Source organism: Cynocephalus volans, chromosome 14 (genome assembly GCF_027409185.1).
Source record: "Cynocephalus volans isolate mCynVol1 chromosome 14, mCynVol1.pri, whole genome shotgun sequence".
NCBI classification, from domain to species: domain Eukaryota; kingdom Metazoa; phylum Chordata; class Mammalia; order Dermoptera; family Cynocephalidae; genus Cynocephalus; species Cynocephalus volans.
The window spans coordinates 9,313,535-9,338,660 of NC_084473.1; the positions used below are offsets into that span (position 1 = coordinate 9,313,535).

At 42.3% G+C, this 25,126-nt stretch overlaps 1 long non-coding RNA gene across 1 annotated transcript in view; it reads left to right on the forward strand.

Moving 5' to 3' along the window:
• Positions 1-2,117: 2,117 nt before the first annotated feature.
• Positions 2,118-25,126, forward strand: part of LOC134362891 (uncharacterized) — a 59,127-nt gene continuing 36,118 nt past the window's right edge. Inside the window, exon 1 of the long non-coding RNA XR_010021655.1 lies at positions 2,118-2,211. This is a non-coding gene — a long non-coding RNA (uncharacterized LOC134362891). The remainder of the gene's footprint in view (positions 2,212-25,126) is intronic.

Here is a 25,126-nt window from a genome sequence, read left to right on the forward strand (position 1 = left end):
ATCCACTTTTAGCTGGATTAGAATCACCTGGAGAATCTGAAACCTTCACCTGTCAGGATTCCATCCCCTGAGATTCTGATTCAGCTGATAAAGAGCTTTTAAAAAAAAAAAATACCCAGGTCTCCTCAAGTGACTTTAATGCCCAGCCAGAGTTGAGACCATTGTTCTATTCAAACCCTCAGACTTTGTAAATGAGGATGGGGAAAACAGGATCATTTAGTCAGGCTCCCTAGGGGTAGGTCTGGCTGGGGGGTCGGAGCAGCACATTTCTTGTAAACAAGTTGTGTGTGGGTGGAGTTAGTGCGCATGTGTGCCAATGTTTCTTTTTAGTTTTGTAGCAATTGTGTGTTCTGCAGTTTGTGAAGCAGGCTAGCAGCAGAGAGCTCACGTCTAAAAATAGAGCATGTGTATTCTGCTGGCAGCTGCTCAGTTTCAGTTTTTCTTTGGACTTTGCCTGTAACAGTTGAGTTCTGAGTTTCTCTTGGTACTGCTTAGCTCCTAGGTGTGTGTGCCGACTAAACACTATTCCTTCTTCAACCAAGGCTCCAAGGACCTTTTTACCAGTTACCTAGCTCATAGATTTGCATGTGAAGGGTTTGTGAATGGGCTCGAGGGGTCTGTGAGCTCCAGACCCTAGCCCTAGCTCTACAATTGGCGTCATCGGCAGGATTAAGCTGCAATGAGAAACCAAGGCCCAGAGAAGAGGAGTAACCTGTGAAAGTTCACACAGTTAATTAGTAGCAAAGCCAGCAAATAAAACTGCATTATGCAGCTCTGCAGGTCTTGAGAGGTTTGCTTAACTTCACCTGGTAACCTCAGTTGGCACATGTGTTTACTTACACTCTTAGGAAAAAAGGAACAAAATCTAGAAACTTTTTACTATTGTTCGCCTGAATTCACTCATGGTTTGGATATGCTGATTCAAAGAATGTGAAATTGACTAAGAGTAATTGGAAAAAAGTTCTATTTCAATGCTTGTGTTTAAAATTTCTAAATATTTATCATCATAAGTATGTAATACATGCAGCATATCAAATATGTATCATTATAATATTAGATGAAGATCATTGATACTGGGAAGAATCACTAAAGAATAAAACAGGGACTCAATTTTAATAGAAAATAGTGGAAAAGGTTGACTGGAACTTTTTCCTGAAAAATGAAAATATACTTTATATTTGTAATTGCTGTGAACAACAAAGGAACTAAATGTTGATTGCTTTCCTTGGCATTATTTCCCCATTACAACTGACCATATCCTTCACTTCCCATTTGCCTTTCAAAAAATGATCTTAAAGAGAGGCATCTCTGCCAAAAAATAATAATAATAATAATAATAATAACGTTCCAGAGCTTCGTGGATTTTTCCCTGGGCTTATCTTAATCCTTTGTTATTCGAATCCTTCTCCTTTCATGCAGCCTTCCTGTGCTCTCCTTTAGTGGTTCAGTGATCTTCTCTGGGTATCCACCACTCTTCAGCCTCATTTTATCAATTTTGTGAAAATCCTACACCTGTTGAAAATTTTAAAATATCACTTCACCAGCAGTTTGCATGTATTTGCATTATAGTTCCATATACAATCACATCTGTGAGATATTAATTAAGATGTAGTTAATACCAGCCTCTATCCCTGGTAATTCTAAATGGGAGTGACATTTGAATGAGGACTGATTTTACAAGTGGTCAGTTCTTTAATGACTATTTCCTGATATAACAAAATAGTCTTCCTGGTAGAGTCCTTAAAAAACTGTGGAGACTTGGATAATAATTTCTCAGATAACGAGAATACCCTAGACTAGGTGATTTGCTGTGGATTAATATGGAAATGGACCCCTGCCATCTTTGCAGGCAGAAAAAACAGGCTTAGCATCTGTGAGGAAAGTGGAGTTGATCTGGTCAGGCCCCCTCCCCTCAGTTCCAGCTGGATATGATTCAGCACATCTGTTGTAAACAAGTTATGTAAAAGTAGAGTTAGTACGCATGCACCTGTGTACCCTTAGCTTGTTGCCGCTATTTTTGTGTACTTTCGGTATGGAAGGCAGTGGCTCTGAAGCGCTGGTTGGCAGAACTCGCATCTAAAAATAAAGCATGTCCACTTTGCTGGTGGCTGCTCTATTTTTCTTTCACTTACCTGGCTCAGGACTGCACAGGACGGGGTAGAAGGGTCTGTGATCCAGCCCGACGATTGGCGTAGTTGGCAGGATGAGCAGGTAAGGGAGCCATGAGCCCCTCAGGAGGGGAAGGAAATGTGGCTGCCCTCAAGTATGTGGTACCTGGTGGAAGTGTTCCTGTGGACTTGGGCTCCACTGGAAACATGAGGACAAGTGGACAGGTCCCCTGAGAGCATAGAGGAAGCTCTCAGGGTATTGAGCCCCATGGTGAAAGATGAGGAGTCCTGGAGAATGGCTGGATGGATGGGCTAGTTGTGGTTTGCTGTACTGTGAGCCAATATGGACCAGGCACTCCATGAGGCAGCATGGCAAAAGGCAGATATGCTGGAGGATGAAGTACAGCAACAGGTCACCCATTCCTGAAGCTGAGGACGATGACGACCCTGTGGGTGAGTTGGGAGAACCTGTGTGTCTCCTTGCATGACCTATTATGCATCAGAAAATGAACCCCTAGCTGCTTGGCCCCTACTATTGTGGGACCTAGGTGTAGATGGCAAATACAGTTGTGTTAGCATTAGTGGATACTGGTGCAGAATGTAGCTTGATGCACAGCAACCCTGATAAGTTTCCAGGGGCCACAGTGAATGTTGATAGTTATGGAGGACAGAATCTTAAAGTCAAAGCTGTGTCTTTCCCACTGGGATTGTGTGCCTTTGTGTATGTACTATGTATGTGTCCCCAGTAGCTGAGTGCATCTTGGATGTAGATGTGCTTTATGGTTTGCACTTGCAAACAACAATTGGAGAATTCCAGTTGCAGATACAGAGGGTAAAACCTGTGCTGTGGGGACATGTCAAGCATGGATCCATAAGTGTTACCCAAGCCAAGGCGTGTGGTCAACGTGAAACAGTATTGCCTGCTTGAGGACATATGGAGATAGATGCCACTATATTGGACTTAGAGAAAGTTGGCATTATTCAAACTGCACATAGCCCCTTTCATGCCCCGGTATGGCCAGTGAAAAAATCTGATGGCACCTAGAGAATGACTGTGGATTATCAAGAACTGAACAAAGTAGTGCCTCCTTTACATGCAGCTGTGCCTTCAGTTCATGATTTAATGGATCAGCTGACGACTCAGCTAGGAACTTATTATGTACTGGACCTTGCAAATGCTTTTTTCTCTATCTCAATCTTGGCTGATAGCCAAGATCAGTTCACCTTCACCTGGGAAGAAAGGCAATGGGATTTTCAGGTGTTACCCCAAGGCTACATGCATAGCCCACCCATCTGTCATGGTTTAGTGTCTGGGGACCTAGCCAGGTGGACAGCATGGTTACAATGTTTCATTATATAAATGATGTCTTACTAACCTCTGATTCTCTTGCAGATTTAACCAAGGCAGCTCCAATGCTGCTAGGTCATTTGGAACAATGTGAGTGGATGATATATAAGGGTCTTACCCTTTGGCTATGTACTTGGAAATATTAGCAGTGGCTGATAGGTTACTGACCCCGGTGGGGACAAGCCATGTAGCAAGAGTTATGGGAATCAGGACATGGAAAGGAAGTAAGTCTTTTCCAAGTCACAGGACACTTCCCCTTAGCCAGTCCAGGCAATGACGAAGCTGATGCCTTGGCTAAGGTAAGATACTGGAGAGAGTCCCAGCCACGGATGTGGTCCAGTGGTTACATCAAGGAATGCAGCATGCTGGCTGCAAGACTGTGTTGCTCACTGGGTGACACATAAACCTGAGAAAGAATGCCCCTGATGGGTAGATAGATGTACCCTTGATGGTTCGCCAGGTGTTGCATGTAGACAGGCAGAAAACCCAAGAGGAGGATGCTCCTAACATGGTGGCAGGTGGATCTTGTGGGATCACTGCCAAAGCTAGAGAATTTCAGTACCATGGCTGTAGGCCCAGAGTTGACTGGATACATACATATGTTCATGTGGCCAATGGGTTAGCTTGCTGAATATGCACCAAGTTTCCTACCAGTGTGGCTGCAGGATTCCCATGGAAATTCACCCCAATGACAACTACTAACCAGACATGTGTATGGGTGGAGTTTTGTGGCTAATAGTTGAAAGGATAGAGCTACGGAGACAAGCCTCAAGGTGTATTTAACGTACAATAGGTACGGAGGTTATGTGAATGCAAGGGTCAGCCATCCTTGCTAAGGGAACACTGCAGAAGATCACAGATGTGTAGATTGTACAGTGAGAGACCCTGAAGGGGCGGAGTGTGAAGAAAATGGAGTTGGTTTGGTCAGGCCCCCTCACCTCATACCTGGCTGGGTATGATTCAGCACATCCATTGTAAACAAGTTACGTAAAAGTAGAGTTGGTGTGCATGCACCCGTGTACCCCTTGGCTCATTGCCACTATTTTTGTGTACTTTCAGTATGGAAGGCAGCAGCTCTGAACCACTGGTCAGCAGAGCTCTCATCTAAAAATAAAGCATGTCCACTTTGCTGGTGGATGTTCTATTTTTCTTTCACTTACCTGGCTCAGGACCTGCACAGGACAGGGTAGAAGAGCTTGTGATCCAGCCCAACAGCATCTCATCCGTCCATCATAGTTCTGGGGCTCAGAAAATGATACCGTAAAGTACGGCACTTTGGCTCACTGGGTGCTTTGAACTGAAGGATATTGTAAGGCCTCAGAAGCAAAGTCTCTCCCAGCTCCCACCCTCCTTTCTCCTGCTCCCTTTTCTCCCCGTGGCCGGCCACAGAAACTAGAATTCCCTTCCCCAAGGTGGCTCACAGAAACCAGACCCTTCTCCCCCAAAGCCAGCCATAAAATATTACCCTAGAGATATTTCTCTCCCCTTCCCCCGCCTTCCTGTGCAGGAGCTGCCAGGAGGAAGTTCTCTGGCCTGCCTTGTGTGATAGTAGGTCCTGAGACCCTCTTTCCAGAAGGGCTGCTGCCTTCTACCCAGGAAGAGGGACACCAGGCCCAGAAGAATCTGAATGGACAGGCTTTGCTGGGTTTCCCCTCTCAGTCTGTCACCATCAGGTCACTCCCTTTCTGTCCAATCACATTTCTACATGGCTGTCCCCTCTTCACTGAACCTGAGCATAAAAATGAACAGTTTCCCTTGGGCCTTTGCATTTTTATTTCTGAATGCTCCCCTGTCATGTAAAACTTTGATTAAATAAATCTATTACGCTTTTCTCTTGTTAGCCTGTCTCTTGTTATAGGAGTGTCAGCTGGGACCCTATGATGGGTGAGGAAAGGAACCACACCTCTCTACCCCGACAGCTTCTATTCTCTGCCTAGAATGCCTCTCCTACCTTCTTGGGATAACAGACCCATCCACCAATGGCAACAGTTGGCATTTGACCATGCTGGTTCAATCATTATACCCCACATTTTGAGGTTGGAAATGGGATCATCCTTCTCCCACAAATAAAAACTCAATTTCTAGAGGAGTAGTTTCTCCGCTAGCCTGCTGTCCAGCTGCTACAGAGACCCCAAAGGTCCATTTGCTCAATGCTCAATAGCCAATAAATGAGAGACAAGAGTTGGTGTAAGGAAATGTCACCTTTAGTCAGGAAGCCAGCAGCCTTACATCTCAAAGACCATTTCCACCTCTCCCAGGTTTGCCAAAGGGCTTTATAGGGTCTCTGGTGGAACGCTGATTCATAGTGACCAAGCAGGGATGTGCATACATGCTTGAGCATTTCAGATAATCATCAAGGAACTTCCCGGGTGGGAGTGACCAGCATCGTACTTCATTCCCCATGGGTTCATGTCCTGTTATTCTCAAATAAGATCAGGTTAGTAAGCTAGTAAAGAATGGCCATCTGAGTTAATAATTTTTCTCTTAATTATTTGTGTACAATGTGAGAGTAAGAGTCATTGTGTTCTGGCAATTAGCTGCAGGCTCTGTGGTTTGGGTTATAGGAAAGACCAAGTTTTTAAATTCAAAGGTTTAACAAAATGGAGTCAGTTCTGTTCAGGCTGTTACACAGGAGCTGTCTGGAAACCCGAGGTGGCAGTCACAGCTCTAAAGGTAACGTTGGTGATGTCTTCTCTGCCTTGAGAGCTTGATTTCTGTGGATGTCATCTTCTTATTCAGATTTATCTACCGGTTGGCAGGCATAGCAGTTGTAGTTATTTGGCATCTTGATGGCTCTCCTTGTCCTGTACTTTTATAAAAAGAGGTCGAGCAGTGGCCTTCCCAAGGAAAAGACAGGAAAGTGTCTTCAGGACAGAAGCTAGAGGCTCATATATTTGTGCTCCCTTTGAGTGTTTGTTAAAAGGATAAATCAGAGACATTTTGGCCCCCATCCCTCAGTTTAGAATGATCTGAATGCTTTTGGCTACAGTTACTCTGCTGCTTAAAAGGAATTTTATAGGAAAATGATTTCTATGGAGGTACAGGAATGGACCTGACGCAGGCCTGAAGTCTGGATCTGCTCAGCGATATGATATGATGTGCAGGGAATTGACTTTCTGGTTAATCCAGAATCACAGTAAACATTCTGTATGTGCTGGTGGTGTTTTGTACCACGTATTTGCATCTGGTGAGGAGATAGGCATGTAGACAGTCTCTAAAGTCAGGTACAGGTAGTACAGGGTGATGGGTGGTGTGAGAATTTAAAGCACAGGCTCCCACAGGAATGGCAAAGACAGGCTACTTTCCCCTGGTGGAGTCCTCAGGCAGGGCAGCAATACTATCAGCAGGTCAGCACTTGGGGTTCTGGGGAATCCACATTTAGATCAGCATGGGCTTCCGCCTTATATGACAATCTCCATACAGCTTTTTACTCTTTGCTGTTAAGTTTATAACCTCTTCTAACTGTATCTGTCCATCAGTCACATTGCTGTCTCTTTCTGATAACCATGTCACGAGGTTTAGACTACAGTGGGGAAAAGGCTTCACTGTTTCAGTCTGTTGGATCTGAGGTCAGGGTTCCTTGCAGAAGAATTCCCATGTTCATTCTGGCTCATTAGGCCACATGCTGTAAATGATCCCTGTAGGCTGTCCACTAGAAATTCAAGAGTATGACAGAGACACAGGGAATGGACCTTCACTGTTTTCCTTTCAGAAAGGCAGATATTTACTGAACAAGTGTGCTGGCTCCACCAACCTCAATGAACCTGGATGGCCCCACCAAATGGAATTCACAGGATATGTAGCTCGTGTGATCTGCAATTTCAGAAGATGCTGGGAGGACCTGAAATTAAACGTAGCAGCTCAGTCACCTCACAGCAGTACTGCTCTCCTCCTGGAGGCTTTCCATGCAGTATGAGTCCAATTTTCCACTTTGACATATTAAAAATCATCACGGGTATTAATGAAAATTGTTCCACAGATAGTTTTTGGTCACATGCTGATATAATTTCCTCCGAATTGAATAAAATTGCTCTTATAGCATTGAAAGGCCTATATTTTTTCTGTGGGAAAAAAAAAACTTATAAATTATTCCTCCCAACCTGAGTTATATGGAACTGGGACTATTGACAATGTGACCCCAGTTATCTTGATTCATAAAAACAGCACCGATTCATTTCTACCACCCCATACACCAGAAAATGATTCTGTAGGACAGTTTTCCCCAAGCATGGAGCCCTCGAAACCTTGAATAATTCAAAAGTTATTAGGCCCTAACCATTGAAGTTGTATCTGTAAGCTGTGACACATTAAAAGCCTAAATAAATGGCCATCTTGAGAGGATAGAGGAATGTGTATGAGCATGCCAGATAATTGAGTCACTATTAATTAGCACATAAAAAGATGGAAGATGAAATAGCTGGTCCTCATAAAGATGCACGTTGAAAGAGACATATTCGCGTGCTCCAGTGGATCGCTGCAGACTGAGGCAGATGGTGCTTACACATCACTGCACAGCGGGTACAAGATTGCTGGGGCTTTGCCTCCTCCTCCCATCCCCCCTTAAAGGAGCAAAAGACTTACCTTGCTAAGAATTGAAGCAAAGAGTACTAACCACATGAATGGAAGTAGAGTTCAATGGCAGCTAGAGAAAAGGAAGTGACAGAATGCAAGCAAATTCAAGGATGGAGGTGTGTGAAATCAGAGACACGCAGCAAGTGCATGGGCATCGGGCCCACGGAAAGTGAGTTCTCGGGAGAGTCAAATAACACCTTACCTAAAAAGCACTATGAGAATTCAGGTAGATCATAAGAAGGACTTCTGGAAACTAAAATGAAATAATTTACAAATTTAGAAATTCAATAGTCAAACTAAAAGATAATGTCCACTGTGGCCTGGATCACGGTCTGGTTGATCAGGCAGCTGAAAGTCTTCTCCAAATACAGAGCAAAAGTGCAAAGAGTTGGAAATCATAATGGAAAAGATGAGATGCTTGGAGAAGTCAGGAGACAACAGAAAAAAATAAGAATTCTGGATGATGAAAAAATAAGAGGTGAAGAAGAAGAATCAAATAAAAGCAAGAAAGCTCTCAACTGAAGGTTAAGAATCCCTTAAATCAGGCACGATCGAAAAAAAGGGACACACATCTGAGCGTATTCTCATAAAATTCCTATATTCCAAAGAGCAGGAATCCTACCAAGAAAGACTTTCAACTCAGGAACACCTGTAGACTTGTTTTTTCATTCAAACAACCACACACTGAATGCTCGAGAATGTGCCGGTATTGTTGGTGCCTGCCATTTGCCCTTGGAGTACACCGCCAGATCTCCAGAACAGTCAGGAGGGGCCAGCAGGGTATTTTAAATACCTGAGAAAGGCAGCAGTGGGCTTCTCATGCCTGGAGGACTGCCACTCTGTGAGGGCAGGCTCTTCAGCACCGGGTGCATCTGTGAGGATTCCAAGGGGACGGGGCCTGGGACGCTGTGTGTCCAGCTGTGACACTCCACCACCTCCTTGTATAGCCATCTCTGCAGAAAAGTTCTCATATCTTCTGTGATTAAAGAAACCTCGTGTCCCTTAATGGTGGTCATTAGAGTTTTCCAAACACTGACTATCATCCTAACATGACAGTCCCATTCAAAAATAAGGTCTTCCAAGCTTCCAACCAGAGCGAATGAGTAACTTGCAAAGAAAAAAGAACCAAGCTGGCATCAGATTCTTATCTGGAACTCTGGAAGCTAGAGAATGGAGGAGAGTCTACAGACTACTAAGGGAAAAAAATAATAGCACAACTCCAAGAATCCTATACCCAGCTGGGCCCAAGGAGAGTTTTCTCTGGCTGCTAGTATGAGCAGAAGTCCGGCAGAGCTGAAGTGTGAGAAAGACTCAACACGCCATTGCCACTTTAGAGATGGCAGGGACTACATAAGGAGGTATGAGGGCAACCTCCAGGAGCAGAGAGGGGCACCAGCTGACAGATTAAGCCAGCAAGAAAATAGGGGTCTCAGTCCTATAACCACAAGGGAATGGATTCTGCCAACAACAATGACCTGGATGAATGCAGAAGCAGATTCTTGCTTAGACTCTCCAGATAAGAGCCCAGCCTGGCTCACACCTAGATTGGGACCTTGTGAGACCCTGAGCAGAGAACCCAGTCAAACCCTCACAGAAACTGTGCGATAATAAATGGGCATTGTCTTAAGCCACTAAGTTTGTGGTCATTTGTTAAGCAGCATAGAAAACTAATACATTTCAATAAAACAGGTCATATGTGGAACCCTAGCTGCATAAAGACCTGAGAAATGTAGCGTTTACCTTCTAGCATCTATTGTGAAGAAGGCATGCTAGAAGGTGAAAGAAGTGAGTGCTGAGTGAGGAAATCTGTAGCAAGTACAACAATCACCTGTGTACCTAAGGTAAAGAGGAGAAGGAAACAGCATCTAAGTGGGCCTATGGAAGCCATCAGAACCCTTTACATCCCAGCATGGTGTGGAGCAAGGCACCCAAATCCTCAGGCCCCATTAGAGGAGTGTAGATGGGCTGAGAGAGCGCCAGTGGCCCCAACGGGACATTGTGATCCGTGACGATAATGTAGAATGCACAGGCCTGGCACCTGACAACCTGGTAAGACCACAGCATTGGCAGTAGATGCCTGTGGACAATGTAAGAGCTTCCAGCCTTATGTCTTTTCCCTCTGACACTGACCCTCCTGCATCCCTCTTGTAAGAACCCTAGTGATTACACTGGGACCATTCAGATAATCCAGAATAATCTCCCCAATCTCAAAATCATTAATTTTGTCATATCTGCAAAGTCCCTTTTACCATGTAAGGTAACATATTTACAGGGTCCAGATATTAGGAAGTAGAAATCTTTTGGAGGGGGAGCATTATTCAACCCCCCACAGTAAGCATAGTTATTTTCTAGTCTGTGTCCAATAATTTCAAGATCTTAAAGTATGCGTGGGTCTGTTTCTGCTGTCTGCTTTTTGGAGGTTGTCACACATGTTACTTGCTTTATTATCTGCTTTCTTATGTTTGACCATGTGCTTCACCTTGTATCTGAAATGCATGTTTGAGAAAACTTTGAGGGATGGACTGAAGGTGCTTCATCTAAAGAGGATATGTAGTAGCTTTGTCCTTGTGACCAACATGGGTCCATTTTAAACCAAGGCCCTGGCTTGGGGATTTCATTTATCAACAAGGCCATGTAAATCTGCTGCCAGTCCAAGCTAGGGCTGGTTTTTCTGGCTCAGTCTTACCATGTGGGTGGATCTCAGTGTGGCCCCATCTCATTATGGGGAAGATCTCCTCTTAGAATCCCTATCTCATGCTGCCCTGGGGTTTGATTTCTTTCTATTACCCTATGAAGCTAAGAAAAAAGGCTCAAGGAATTTTTCCAGTCAGTTTCTGGGTTTCTATCCTTCCTTTAATTTTAGCCTAGTTATTCTTTAACTATCTTGATAAATCACTTGTGCCTTTAAAAAAATGTTCACAATAATAATTTATCTAGCACTTTTAGTTGCTTTTAGTGGGAGTGTTTGACCACCATAACCACAAATCAGAAGTCAAGTCTCCCAACAATAATGATAAATGTATTGCATGCTTATAGTATGCCAATCACTGTCCTGATTGTTTTATATACATTATGTACTGGATGAAACAATGGAAGGGACTGTACCTCTGAGTAGCAAGTTCCCAAACCCAGGACTATTCAAGTAGGGATAATGAGAGCTAAAAAGTACATCACGTTTACTGTGGAGGAAGCATTTCAAATTAGATGTTATAAAATGATAACAAGTCTATGTAAATAGCTTTATAATTATTAAGAAAAAATGATTCTCATGTCCTTCACATGTTCTTTTAGTCACTTATTACTCAGCTGACATTTTATGGAACACCAATTATGTATATCAGTTACTCTGCAGTGGACTAAAAACACAAAGATGAAGGGAAACAATCTCTGACCTTAAGGAGATCACAAGTTACTTGGGAAAACAGACGCAGAAACTATCATACCATGTGGTGGTTTGAATATAGTGATAAAGCTAAGCACACGGGGGGCGGGGGGGGTGTTTCCCCCAGGCTGAGGGTTGGGGAGGCTTCTTGGAAGCTGACTCTCAAATCATGATGAGAGCTATCCTGATAAAGTTGGAGCAGTGGAGGGAAGGGCTATCATGAGAGAGAACTCCATAAGTAACAGTATGTGCATGTGTGGTCAGCAGCCCAGTTAAGAGGCATCTGCAGCCAGTACAGGTGCCTTTGGAGCTGGCCAAGGGGTGGGGGTCCCTAACTCAGGCCCTGAACCTCTAGGAGCCCTATGCTTTGCAGTGCCTTCCTCCAAGTTTTCTGGACCAGGAGCTTTTTGGGCCTTCTCTTCATTTCTTCTCTTTAAGTTGCTCTCCAACCCTCTAGCCTGCATGTGAGGTTGACCAGACACCCTGTAGAGCTCCAAGACTCACATCTAAGGTGTTGTCCCTCAGGGTTCAGGGCTCCAGGCCCAGAACAGTAGCCTCGGAAACAGATTGCTCCAGCTGGCCAACACAGTATTTCATGGGATCCTGAGATCGGGCCACCAGAAAGGTGCTGACATGCTGATTTTGGTTGATTCTCATCCAAACTGGACACAGGACAAGTTCAGGGATCTGGATGACCAAGAGTCCACAGCTGATCCTTAAGCTTGAACCACATCTTGTGTGCCCAAGGGTTGACTCATGCCATTCCGTGTTCCAACCACATGAAACCTGTAGGCCTTCGGTCTACAGCATAAAAGATGACAGAGTGGTGGCAGCATCCTTTACCTGTGCACCTGCTGCAGCTGGCCACTCAGGGGGCCACCCCACCCTCTCTGCAGGCTCTGTGCCATATGTAGGGCAATCCTCCAGGGGTTATGGCACCTATCTCCTCCAAGGGCTTTTGTACAAAGTCAAAAGCCCTTCTGATTAATATCCTCTCTTGCCTCCGATCACACGGTGACATTTTGTTTTCATAGATCAGTCTTAAGCCATGCCAGATAAGGGATCAACATTTTTTGGGTGAATAGGATCCCACCTTTTGTCCCTTGCCTATCCTTCCCACTGGGGACGGTTCATGGAAGGCAGTGGTGAAGTCAACATCAAAAGAGATCACACTCTAGGAATGCAGCAGTTGTGGCCTTAGGAGGTCAAGACATGGCTGAAAAATGTTCTGCTCTACATTATACCATAACATTTCAAATAGTAAGTTTAAGATGAGCAGAAGACAGTCCCACACACTCAAGGTGAGACTTACATTGGTGATCATCATACACAAAGCACAGAACAGCCTTCAGGGAGTCACTGGAAGCCAATTCATGAGGACCATGACAGACAACGCCATGACATGAGTAACGATGTGACCAGCATTCAGCAAATGACATCAGGGAACTCCAGAGACAAGTCAATCTATAGTCTCAGTACCAACAGGTCTGGAAGAGCCATAGCATCATGAGCAATTACAGTATTGCTACTTTTTCCATATGATGGAAAATATGAAAACAGCCAGCCACAGCACATTTGACAACAAAGAACATGAGCAGGTGGCTTCTGGACCAGATGGGAAGAGGTGGTGCCTGGACTCTACAAAGACTCTTCACATCCACTTACCGGATGATCGACAAAAACACAAGCCACACTTTCCTACCAATGGTTCTAAATCTTTGCTGATAAATCACTGAGAGTTATATGGCCCATACATTTTGTAATACATCTTTAATCAAATTATTTATATACATAAGGCCCTGCAAATAAAAACATGTTTGAGATCTAGGTGGGTCCAGTTCAGATGAATGAAATTTAAGGAGCCCATGGGATTCCACAAGTCCAGCAAAAAACTGGCTGTAGGTTATGATGACTGAGTACATACAGGAGTGTGGACCATCATTGTGTGGGTGGTGGAAGAAACTAAGAGGGAATGTGAGATTCTTCCAGGACAGTGGTGGCTGAGACAAAACACACTGAAATTTACTGACCGTGGCTGTGGCTATGATCTATTCCTCCCTGACCAGCAAGACATTCCAAGTGAGGTGGCTGATGATTACGAAATTATAGCCATTGCAGTTTGCAATTTAAGTCCCTGAAATTTGTCTGCCACTAGTGAATGTACTTCTCATATGTAAGAGCTAACAACAGTAACATGGCATGGATATCTCATTAAATATGTTAAGGGTGAAAACTCAGAACTAAATCAAACTAGAATATGAGAAGAAAAACAAGAGCAATCCCAGGATATACCCAGGAGTTCAAGTGTTTCATCCCTTAGGATGTCAGATGCAGTTAAAAAGCTCCTTTCTCTGGATAATGATGTTTTTGGAAGGAAGTATATGTCTTTTTTTCCTCTTTTTTTCTGCTTCTTAATAATTGGGTTCTCTACAGGAGAATCTAATTTTAGTTCTGTTTTGGGCATATTATAGCATGAGGGGTCTTCAAAAAGTTCATGGAAAGATTCATATTATCTTAATTCCATTTTTTCCGTGAATTTTTTGAAATACACTTATATATCCATGTTAAAGGCCTCACATCATTTAGGTAAAAACAACAATGCCACGTTAAATAAAGCAGACTTCCCAACTATAGATATAAAGTCAGGAGCACACAGTTACTGTTAGTACCAACTATCATACTAGTAAATTCTGCAGCCTTTAAATCCTCTTAGGATTGAGGTAGAGTACAAATAAATATAAATAAAAATGTGAACAATTTATCCAGAAGATTAGCTTTTCAACTCATTGAACCACAATGTCTGCATAAATGTTAGCTGTGCTACCTAATCAGTTCAGCATACTGGGAGAACTGGTATTTCGGGTGACTTTTACTGGTAGTACAGGACAGTAAGATGTGCATCAAAGAGCAATGAACAGGAAACCATAGCTCCTCCAAAGATTGTTTTCTTTCAGAAACAATAGAAGAACGTTAAAGCAGATTTGTGAGGAAATAGTCATAATCTCACTATCCTAATACAAAAGCTATTTTCAGTTCTATGTCTTCCATTCTTTGTCGTGTGTGACATTTCCATGCTGCGATCATACCACACTTATACTTCTGCAGTCTGCTTTTAAAAATTTGTGTGAAAAATACTTTGATGTTTATACATAATATACTCCGGAAATGATCATTTTTAAAAGGCTACGTGTTGATGAACTGTAATTTTTTTTAGACATCCTCTTGTGGTTGGATATTTTAGTTCCATATACATTTTTGCTTTATTAGTGAACACGGCAGGAACAAACATCACTATTTTCCTTTACCAGAAGTCCATTCCTTTCTAAGGAGGTTACACGACAGTACCAGCAGTACGATCCAGCTTTCATCACATCATCCCCAGCATGAGGCATTACCACTTTTTTACATGTTTTGATAATTTGATGTAAAACATTTCCTCAAGTTTACTTTGATTTGCCTTCCTTTGGGTACTAGGGAGAAGACACCTTATTTTTGCATGCATTTGTTTACTATTATACAGTGTTGAAAATAAAAGAATGGAAAAATAAATAATTGAGTAACTCTAGTAAACTAACTACATAGATTCTACCTACTAACTAGAGGAGATTTATTTTGTCCACCAATGTCAACTTCATCACTTCTTGAACAATTATAAATCTGTGTGTCACTATGGGTTTTCTCCCCATCTCTGGCCTTGTTTCCCTTAAGGAGAGGGCCACAGTTTCCAGTTCCTGTGCTCACTGAAATACACGAGGAAGAATACAAAAAGGCCTAAATAAATATAGTCCAATTCCTCTGTGCTTTTTGTAATGCTCTTATCCCTATCCCACAGAAAGGAAGTGAAGGCTGAGGAAGGCAAGTTACTTCCTCAAGGTCATAGAGGTGGTGACATGGCAGAGCCAGGGTTTGAACCCAGATCTGTCCCTCCCAAACATGTACTTCTCCAACGTGCTGTCTCCCCCAGCTGATAACAAAGTTAGACCACCCCAGGCAGTTCCAATGAACAGTGTGTTAGCCTGTTTCTTTCTGTTGCTCATAACAAAATACTTGGAACTGGGTACTTTGTAAGAAAGTGAGATTTATTGCTTACAGTTTCAGAGGCTGAGAAGTCCAAAGTCCAGGGAACACATCTGGTGAGGGTGTTCTTTGGTGGTGGCTTTACGGCAATGCACGGGTCTCACATGGCAGAAAATAGTGGAGCAGAGAGAGAAAGTCTCTCACATGCTCTCCTTTTAAAGCCCTCAGAACCATACACCTGACCACCATTATTAATCCATTCACTATGACATGGTCCTACAATCTAATCACCTCTTCAAGGCCCCACTTTCAATTACGATAATAGGATTTCCCACCCTCAACAGTTACAGTGGGGATTTAGGCTTCAATGAGGTTAGTGTGGGGGGTATCCAATCAATAGCAAACAGCTAAGCAAACAGCTAATTAAAAATTACCTCAACCCACTTTGCAGACAGAAGTTGTGTGAATTCTTGGTAGCCTTAATGAATTTTCCAGTGAGTTCAGTAGATGAGGCTCTCCCAATGGCCATCTCAAACACAATGATACCATAAAAAAACAAGACTGTGAGAGAGGGACCGGCACTCTTGACACGGACTGGCCCTGTTCACTGTAATTAACTCTTACTGACAGGTTTCATTATGATTCAAGAACCACTGATTTGCATCCAAAAGTGCACTTGCTACAGGACAGAAGGCTGTAGATGTGCTAATTAACAAGACCCACAGCTCTTCCTTTAGTCGCTTCATCTTTGAGTACTTTTCCAAACATTCCTTTTGGAAGTTAATGTGTCTTTTCATTTTCTTTCTTCATGCCACTTAATGAGGTCTTGGGTATGATCTGATTCTAGGAAGTCATGCTAAACAATGCTCTTCTACTAACACAGTAATTTGGTAGGCGATCAGTGGCTGGGTCCCCCTGGCTGCAGGCACCAGCCAGTTCAGCAGGATGTCCTTCTCCCTTTAGGGTGCTGCATAAAGCCGACAGTTCTGAACAGTTTTCTGCCTTGGTGATTGGAATATTTGGATCTTACTTCCGTTTTTAGTGGGAATAGTTACAATTAAAATACTTGAGATCCGAAGTACACTCATAGGAATTGTAAACTGCAGTGGGGGGGGGGGAGGCGAGGGGGAGGAATTAATATGCTTGATCTCTTGCAAAATATAAAGTTGAGAATGAAGACAATCTATGATAACTCACAACAAATGCTCTTTAGATCCAGCATCCCAGGGGGGCTGAGGGCCTTGGCCACACTCCCCCTGAAGTCCACATTCAGCCCAGCCCATGACCCAGCCACTGCTGGAAGCCCCCTGATCTCCCCTGCCAGAATGAGGGGGTGCCACGGGCCTCGACCACACCTCCCCCTCCCTGCCCCTCCACCCTATCCCCTTTCCCCTCTCCCCTTCCCCAACAACTGCTCCACAACAACATCTTAGAATGTTAAAAAATAATAGTAAATAAATAAAATTTAAAATAAATAAAATCCAGCATCTCTTTAAAGTCCAGCTAATAAGCAGCCATGGGATACAGGACATGTGATCGGAAAAGTTCCTTGTTTGGATTGATTTTAATCCCAGTTCCACCACTAACAATCTAAGTGACCTTAGCACCTAATAATATTGAATATTTATCAAGCATCTAGCATAGCCCAGTCACTGAATGAAGTGCTAGTTTACAAAACATATTTAATTCTCACATCCTATAAGGTAGAAACTATGATAAGCCCCATTCTACAAACCATAAAAAAAGAGGTGTAGAAAGATTAGGTAATTTGTCCAACATTATGAAGCTGTAAAAGGGCAAGGTCAAAATGTTTTAACTTTAAATTAAAATATAACACATGTACAGAAAACTGTGCACACCTTAAGTCTGATGAGTTACCACAAAGAGAATATGCACATGTAACCACCATCCAGGACAAGACATGGAAAACCCCAGCCACTGTGCTCATGACCCTTCCTCCCCAAAGCGAACCCACCATCCTGACTTCCAACACCACATCTTAGTTTTGCCTGATTTTGAGCTTTCACAGAAATGGAATCATACAATCTGTGGCCTTTTGCGTCTGGCTTCTTTCACTTGCAGAATTGATTCTTATGTGTGGCGTAAGGTGGTGACCAGGTTTCATTGTTTTTCATTCATTACCATTTATTAAAAAGACATTCCTGTCACAACTGCTCTGCAGTGGCACTTTAGTCATAGATCAAGTGTCCCTGTATGTGTGGGTCTTCTGACTTTCTGCTTTGTTCTGATCATCTATTTATCTCTTCTTGTGTCAATACTACACAGAAGTCTTTCTGAAGCCTTGGTATCCAGTTGAGAAATTCTTCCAATTTTGTTCTTCAGAATTGCTTGGTTATTCTAGTCCCTTTGCATTATCATATACATTTGAGTACCAGCTTATTAATTTTCACAAAATACTGGCTGGAATTTTTACTGGGATTGCATTGCATTGAGATATGTCAATTTGAAAACTGACATCTTTAGATAATTAAATTTTCAGTCCACAAACATCTCTCCATTTATTTAGCTCTTTCATATTTTTTAATAATGTTTTACAGTTTTCGACATAGGAGTTGTTTTAGCCCGTTTTGTGTTGCTATAACAGAAATACCGTAGACTGGATAATCTATAAAGGAAAGAGTTTTATTTGGCTTACGATTCTGGGACAGCTGCATCTGGCATGGGCCTCAGGCTGCTTCTACTCATGGTGGAAAAGCGGCAGGCAGCCAGAGGGTACAAGCAGATCACATGGCGAGAGGAAGCAAGAGTGAGAAGCAAGAGAGAGAGAGAGGAGGTGCCAGGGTCCTTTAAGCAATCAGCTCTTGTGGGAACTAATAGAGTGAGAACTCACTCACTACCCCTCCTCCCCCAGGGAGAGCATTAATCCATTCATGAGGGATCCACCCCCATGACTCAATCAGTTTCCAACACTGCCACATTGGAGATCAAATTTCCACATGAGTTTTGGAGGGGACAACACATCCAGACTCCATCAGGAGTCTTGAACATGTTTTTGTTAGTTTTATTTCTAATTATTAGATCTTAAAATGTTATCTTTTAAATATAATTTACAATTATATTTTATACAATGACTGTGTTTCCAACAAACTTGCTAAATTCACTTATAATATCTAATAGTTTATCTGTAGATTCTCTGGAATTTTCTAAATGCAAAATTATGTAATATGCAAGTAATGGCAGTTTTATTTTTCCCTTTCCAATCCCTATACCTGTTACACTTCTCACTGTGTAACAGAGATGCAAAAAGATTACTCAAAGCAACATGAATGCAATGAGAAACCTGAAGGGACTGCACCTCAGCAACTCCTCTGTTAGAAGGAAAAACTGGGTACAGCCCCAATTCAAAGTTAGCTTCTGTTTCTATTGTAAAGACAAGGAAGTTTCATAAGAAAAATCAGTTGATTCAATCATTTCAAAAGGACACAAAAACGTGGGCAACGTGACAGAAGTTATCCATAGCTACATATAGCTTAAACAATGGAACATAAGAACATCATTAAAATTAACAGTGTGATATTCCAAAGTATAATTAGTGAAATTGTAAGTTAGTTACACTATGATCATTATCTTTAACTTAAGACATAACTATTTTTATAATGGCTAAAACAATCAGTACCTTCCTGTGATTTTATCTGTCTGTGATTATATCTTAAGTTTCCATTAACAAAAAGGATTTTCTTCAGCAAACATTTCTCACATGTTTTCCTACAGCAATTCTTTAAAAACTCTTAACAAGATCAGTATGACAACCACCTGTTAACTATAAGATCATCAAAGTATACAGTCCCATACCTAAACAGTGATTAGAGTTGATTCGATGGGCTCTTGCCCCCTAGCTGTAGACCGTTGTCTCTTAACCGAGGACTTTTGTCCCATACAAGCATTACTTAAAAACCCTATTCTAAAAATCAAACAAGAATCAGGATTTCTAACCCTCTACATATACCTTTTATTTCTTTTTCTTGCCTTCTTGCACTGGCTATACTCCTTGAATGAAATGGGCCTATAATTTTCCTTTCTTATAATGTCCTTATCAAATTTTGGAATCTAGGTTTTTTTAGCCTCATAAAAATCTTAAGAAATCTTTCCTATTTTTCTGTTTTCTGGAAGAGTTGTATAAAATCGATGATATCTCTTCCTTAAATGTTTTGTAGAGCTGTATTAGTCTGTTTCAGTTGCTTATAACAAATACCAGGAACTGGGTGATTTATAAGAAAACAAAATTTATTGCTTACAGTTTGGGAGGCTGGGAAGTCCAAAATCCAGGGAACACATCTGGTGAAGGCTTTGGTGGTAACAGGAACACAGGGGTCTTACATAGCAGAATGGGCGAGCAGAGAGAGAGAAAAAAACTCTTGTGTGCTCTCCTTTTAAAGCCCTCAGAACCATGTCCATGAACTAGGGCATGGTCCTTACAATCTAATCATCTCTTCAAGGCCCTACCCATTAATTACCATAATAGGATTTCCCACTCTCAACAGTTACAGTGGGGATTAAGCTTCAATGAGTTTGTGGGGGGGCATTCAATCCACTGCAGTAGCATTCGCTTGAAAAGCCATCTGGGTCTGGAGTATTCTTTGTGGGAGGATTTGTAAAAGATGTATTCAATTATTTAGATATTCAGTTTACTCCTATGTCTGTTTTGGTAAATTGTGTTTTTCTAGGAATTTATACATTTTATCAGAACTTCAAAATTTATTGACATAATGTTGCTAATAATGTCCTCTTATTTTTTAAAATACCTTTAGAATCTTTTTAGCAAGCCCCATTTTCACTTCTAATACTATTATTCATGCTGTCTCTGTTTTTCTTAGTCTATCAGGGATTTATCAAAGAATTTATCTTTTAAAGAACCAATTTTGAGTTTGTTCATCCTCTATTATAAGTTTGTTTTGTATTTCATGAATTTCATCTCGTATCTTTACTACTTATTTCCCTTTACTTTCTTTGGGTTTAATTAGTAGTTCTTAGTTTCTACCTTCTTAAATGATTTATTTTAACCCTTTTTAAATTCATCTCCCCGTAAGCATAAGTTCAGTTACATCTCACGAATTTTTATTTAGAATATTCACATTATAATTTAGTTCAAAACATGTTCTAACTTCTGTTGTTATTCCATCTTTGACTTGTGGTTTATTTAGAAGTGTATTTTTATTTATTTATTTTTATTGAAACATAATTGATTATACATATTTGTGGGGTACAGAGTAAACTATCAGTATTTGTGTGCAATATGTGGTGATCAAATCAAGATAATTAGCATATTCATCATTACAAAAATGTAATCATTCTTTGTGTCCACTAACCAATTTCTCCCTATCCCCCATCCTCTTCCCCCTTTCCCACCTCTAGTAACCACAGTTCTGTTCTCTCCTTTCAAAAGTTCTGTGTATTATTGTAATTGCTCTCCCTTCCTTCCTTCCTTCCTTTTCTTCTTAGAAGTATATTTTTAAATTTCCAAACACATTGAGATTTTTCTGATGATCTTTTTGTTGTTGATTTTTAGCTCAATAAAAAGAGTATATAGTTTGTATTTGTTCTATCATTTACTGAAAGAGGTATGTTACATCTTCCTACTATGGTTAATTTGTTTACTTCTCTTTGTGGTCTGTCCATTTTTGCTTTGTATACACTGAAGCTATGTTATGAAGGTGCATACAAATTTTTGAACTGTTACAACTTCCTGGAGAATTGAATATTTTGTAATTATGTTATGTCTCTCCTTATCTCTAATAATGCTTCTTGACTTACAGTCTTGCCTGACAGTATAGCTAAATTAGCTTCTTCTGTCTTATTTTGTTTGTTCTGTTTGCATGGAACTATTTTTTCTAAACTTACTTTTCACCTTTGATATGATTACATTTAAAATTTACCTCCTGGGCTGGCCCATGGCTCACTTGGGAGAGTGTGGTGCTGATAACATCAAGGCCATGGGTTCAGATCCCTACATAGGGATGGCCAGTTAGCTCACTTGGGAGAGCGTGGTGCTGACAACACCAAGGCAAGGGTTAAGATCCCCTTACCGGTCATCTTTTTTTAAAAATAAAAAATAACAAAATATACCTCCTATAAGCAGCATATAGTTGGGTTTTTCAAAATCCATTTATAAATTTTAAAATTTTAATTGTTAATAGTTCATTTTCATTTAATGTAAATTATTATTTTATTTAATTTTAAATCTACCATCTTACTATTTCCTTTCTTTTTGTTCCATATCTTTTATATTGTTTTTCTCTCTCTTTTCTTGCCTTCTTTCTTAATAATTAAATATTTATTATTCCGTTTTCCCCACTCTTTTAGCTTATTGATTAGGGGTAAATTTAGGATTTGTGGAAACCTAAAGCTTAGACAATTTTAGATGCTCTAATTAAGAAAAATAATAAAACCATTATAAATATAAAATTAGAAATAAAAAGAAATGCATAGAGTATATAAAATAAATCACAATAAATTTCAAATTTTAAAAAGCTGACAAATATCACAAACATCACCAAATGCAGAAAAAAATAGCATATTTTTGCTTGACTGCCACATACTTCTCTAATATTTTCCCTACGTTTTTGTGTGGCAAACTCTTTAATAGTTTTTTCATATGACAATAATCTTGTAGTATCATCTACTACAAGAAGAATATGAAGAGAATTCAGCCTTTCCTCTGACATGGCTGGTTGAAGTTTTTAATTTGTTCTTTATTCCTGCTCATTAGAATACATAAAAGACATGACTTCACACACAAACGTACTTACAAGAATTCTGATAAATTCTTCAAAAAGGAAAAAAAGTTTTATGTGTTTGTAATTGAATATACTGCATGATCAAGTACATTCCTAAAAGGAAAGAACTTTTATTTTGATTAAAGGTCAATAAAAAATACCCAAATTCTCTTCTTATGAATTTATACATCTGATGATTGGAAACATTTTCCAAAGACACAGCTTCTGGCTGTGTATATTCCAAACCTTATATCTCCACAACTATGCACAAAGTTTCAATACTGGGCACGGGGAGATACTTCCTTACTACAAAACAACCCGGCTCCTGCACCTTTGGTCATGATGTGGTGTACATAGATGGTAGGATTCCTGGAGGTCACTCTTATACTGAAACAGCTAGAACTATCAAAAATACACACCAGTGTGACTGCAAATCCCCAAATACATCTCAACAAACCGAACTAAGTATAATCTCAACTCAAATATGATCTCAACTCAAACACCCATTCAGCCTTATTATACACATGATGTGTCTGGATCACTGTCTAGCTGCAGAGTGACAGAGCAGAGGTCTCAGAAGTGGACCAGCTCAAGCAGCCAAGTCTGTGCTGAGCTCCTGCTGTGTGGGAAGTCTGGATTCTTGTGTGAGCCGCAGGACAAGCTTGTGGTTATCCAGCGGGCCAAGGGTCCCAAGCCTCCAGCCCTTTTATTAATTCTCTGTAATCCTAAACGAGGATCCTTAAGAAGGACCCCTTAAGGGGCACTAGCCCAGACTTAAATCATCCCCTAAAATTCTCTCATTCCCACTCTGGTGCATACATAGCTATTATCTGCCGAAAGCAAGCCCCCTCATGGGAAAATTTACACTCATGTAGAGCTCCAAAATTTCAGTTTTAAATGTGAAAACAAATGAGCAGCAGCAGCAAGAGGCAGGGAGGGGACAGGGCAAACTGGAGCCTTGGTTATGGGGACAGAATCTACAGTGAGTGGGGATGCTTAGTAATACCTGGAGACGTAGGGAGTAAGGTGATTACTGACCCTCCTGAAGGAAACAATCACGTGTTCTTTCCTGGCTTCTCAAACTGGGTGCCTGTGTTCCCTGCAGGTGTGATGTGGTGTATCTCCCTGATGGATCCATTTTACTCAAAGATTTGGGATAAAATCAGTAAATTAACTGGTCAGTCAGTGATTCAAAACATTATTTTTATATAAATGCAAACATGAATACATTAAGCAATAGGATGTAGACTTTGCACTAAGTCTAAAGATAAGAGGGGAAACTTCATAGAAATGTGATTGCTTTGAGAATTTGGTCACTCTTCTGGAACAAACATTTGCTCTTCTCTGAAGTTAGAGATCAAGCGGAAAGGTTTGAATGGCATGAGCACAGAGATAACTACGGCCCTGCAGTGTGTGCGCTCTGCCCGGGAGTGTCTCAGTGATGGAGACAGGCAGCGTAGGTGAGACTGCCCACTTCCCGCCAGTGGCTACTTCTGTCATCTTCTCCTGCAGAAGGTTCATTCATGCCACAGGCTGAAACCATGCAAGTGGACATAAACCAATCCCCTCCTGTGGCCCAAATGCCACCCTAAAGTGTTCTGGGTTTGGGGACAGCCAGTCCCCCAGGCCTGCACACACACCTCCCCACCACCTCCCCACCCCAGGGGTGACTCAGAAGGAGTGATAGCTGAGAGAACAGGAGGCGCTGACCATGGCAACCCAGGCCTACTTGACATTCTGGGGAGGAAGGCTGCAGCGGTCAGAGTCCTCAGCTGAACCTGCCTGGCTGTGCTGCAGGCTGGAGGGCGCTTGGCAGAAAGGCCCGGGAGTGAAATAACAGCCCTCTCCAAAAGCCCCCCGCCCTGCACGGGAGCTGGGAAATGCAGGGCCCCCTGCCTCCCCCACGCTGCGAGAAGCTCCCGACGGCCCGGCACGCGTGTTGTAAGTAGGCCAGCCTGGAGGGGTCTGAGGACCTGGCAAGCCCCACAAGGAGACTCGACTCTGCAATGACCACAGATGAGGGTGCTCAGGCCTCGGGAGTGGTCAGAGGGTGGTCAGAGACCTCAGGAGTGGCCTCTGAAGTGAGGGAGGAGAGAGCAAGGAGCCCAGGAGGACACAGGGGCCACACACTGCTGGGAGTCTAGACTTATGGGAACAATTTAAATCATATTGAAAGCAACAAGTAAAAGAGACCTGAGAGGCATCCAGTCCACCTCCCCACACTGATGGATGAACTGGGGTCGGGTGGGAGGGAGGGTCTCCCTTGGTGGCGAAGGTGACACACACCCAGCCCCATGGTGGTCTCCTCCACCACGGGGGTCCCATCAGAGCTGTCCTTCCTGCCTGGGCTACTTGTCATAGAGTCCTGCTCAGCAACCCGCTGTGCAAAGTGGGGAAGGGAGCAAGGGAGTGATCGCGGCAGGACAGCTGGGTTTCTGCTCGGGCGACAAGGTGTGCTGCCGGATATGATCAGAGGCGCCTCCAAACACCACAGGCTCAAGACTTGCAAAAGACCCGTACTCAGCCCTGGGAGGGTCAAATGGGCTGAAGTGGCTCTGGCCTGCCCAGAAAGTGCCAGAACAGGTGAACAGCAAGGACAGGCACACAGAGGTGACTCCCCTCTGGGGAGGGGGCTCCGGTTGCTCTGACAGATGGGGGTCTTCAGGTCAAGGATGGGGCCAGAGCAGGCTCAGAAGCCGGGCGTGCAGCCAAGGTGTGAGGTGCCCGGTGGGGAGCAGGGGGGCCCGGGCACTACCCAGAGCAGCACTGCTGTGGGGCTGGCTGTGCTGGCAGCAGAGGCCACGTGCCAAGCTAAATGCCACCTGGACCCCTTCATCCAGGGCAGGAAGGACAGTGAGAGCAATTTGAGACACATCGACTCTTCCATTATCCGAAAAGAAGAGGGAATCCTTTCTGAAATTCTGCCAACATGGCTGTTTGAGTACACACATGAAAAATGGCCATG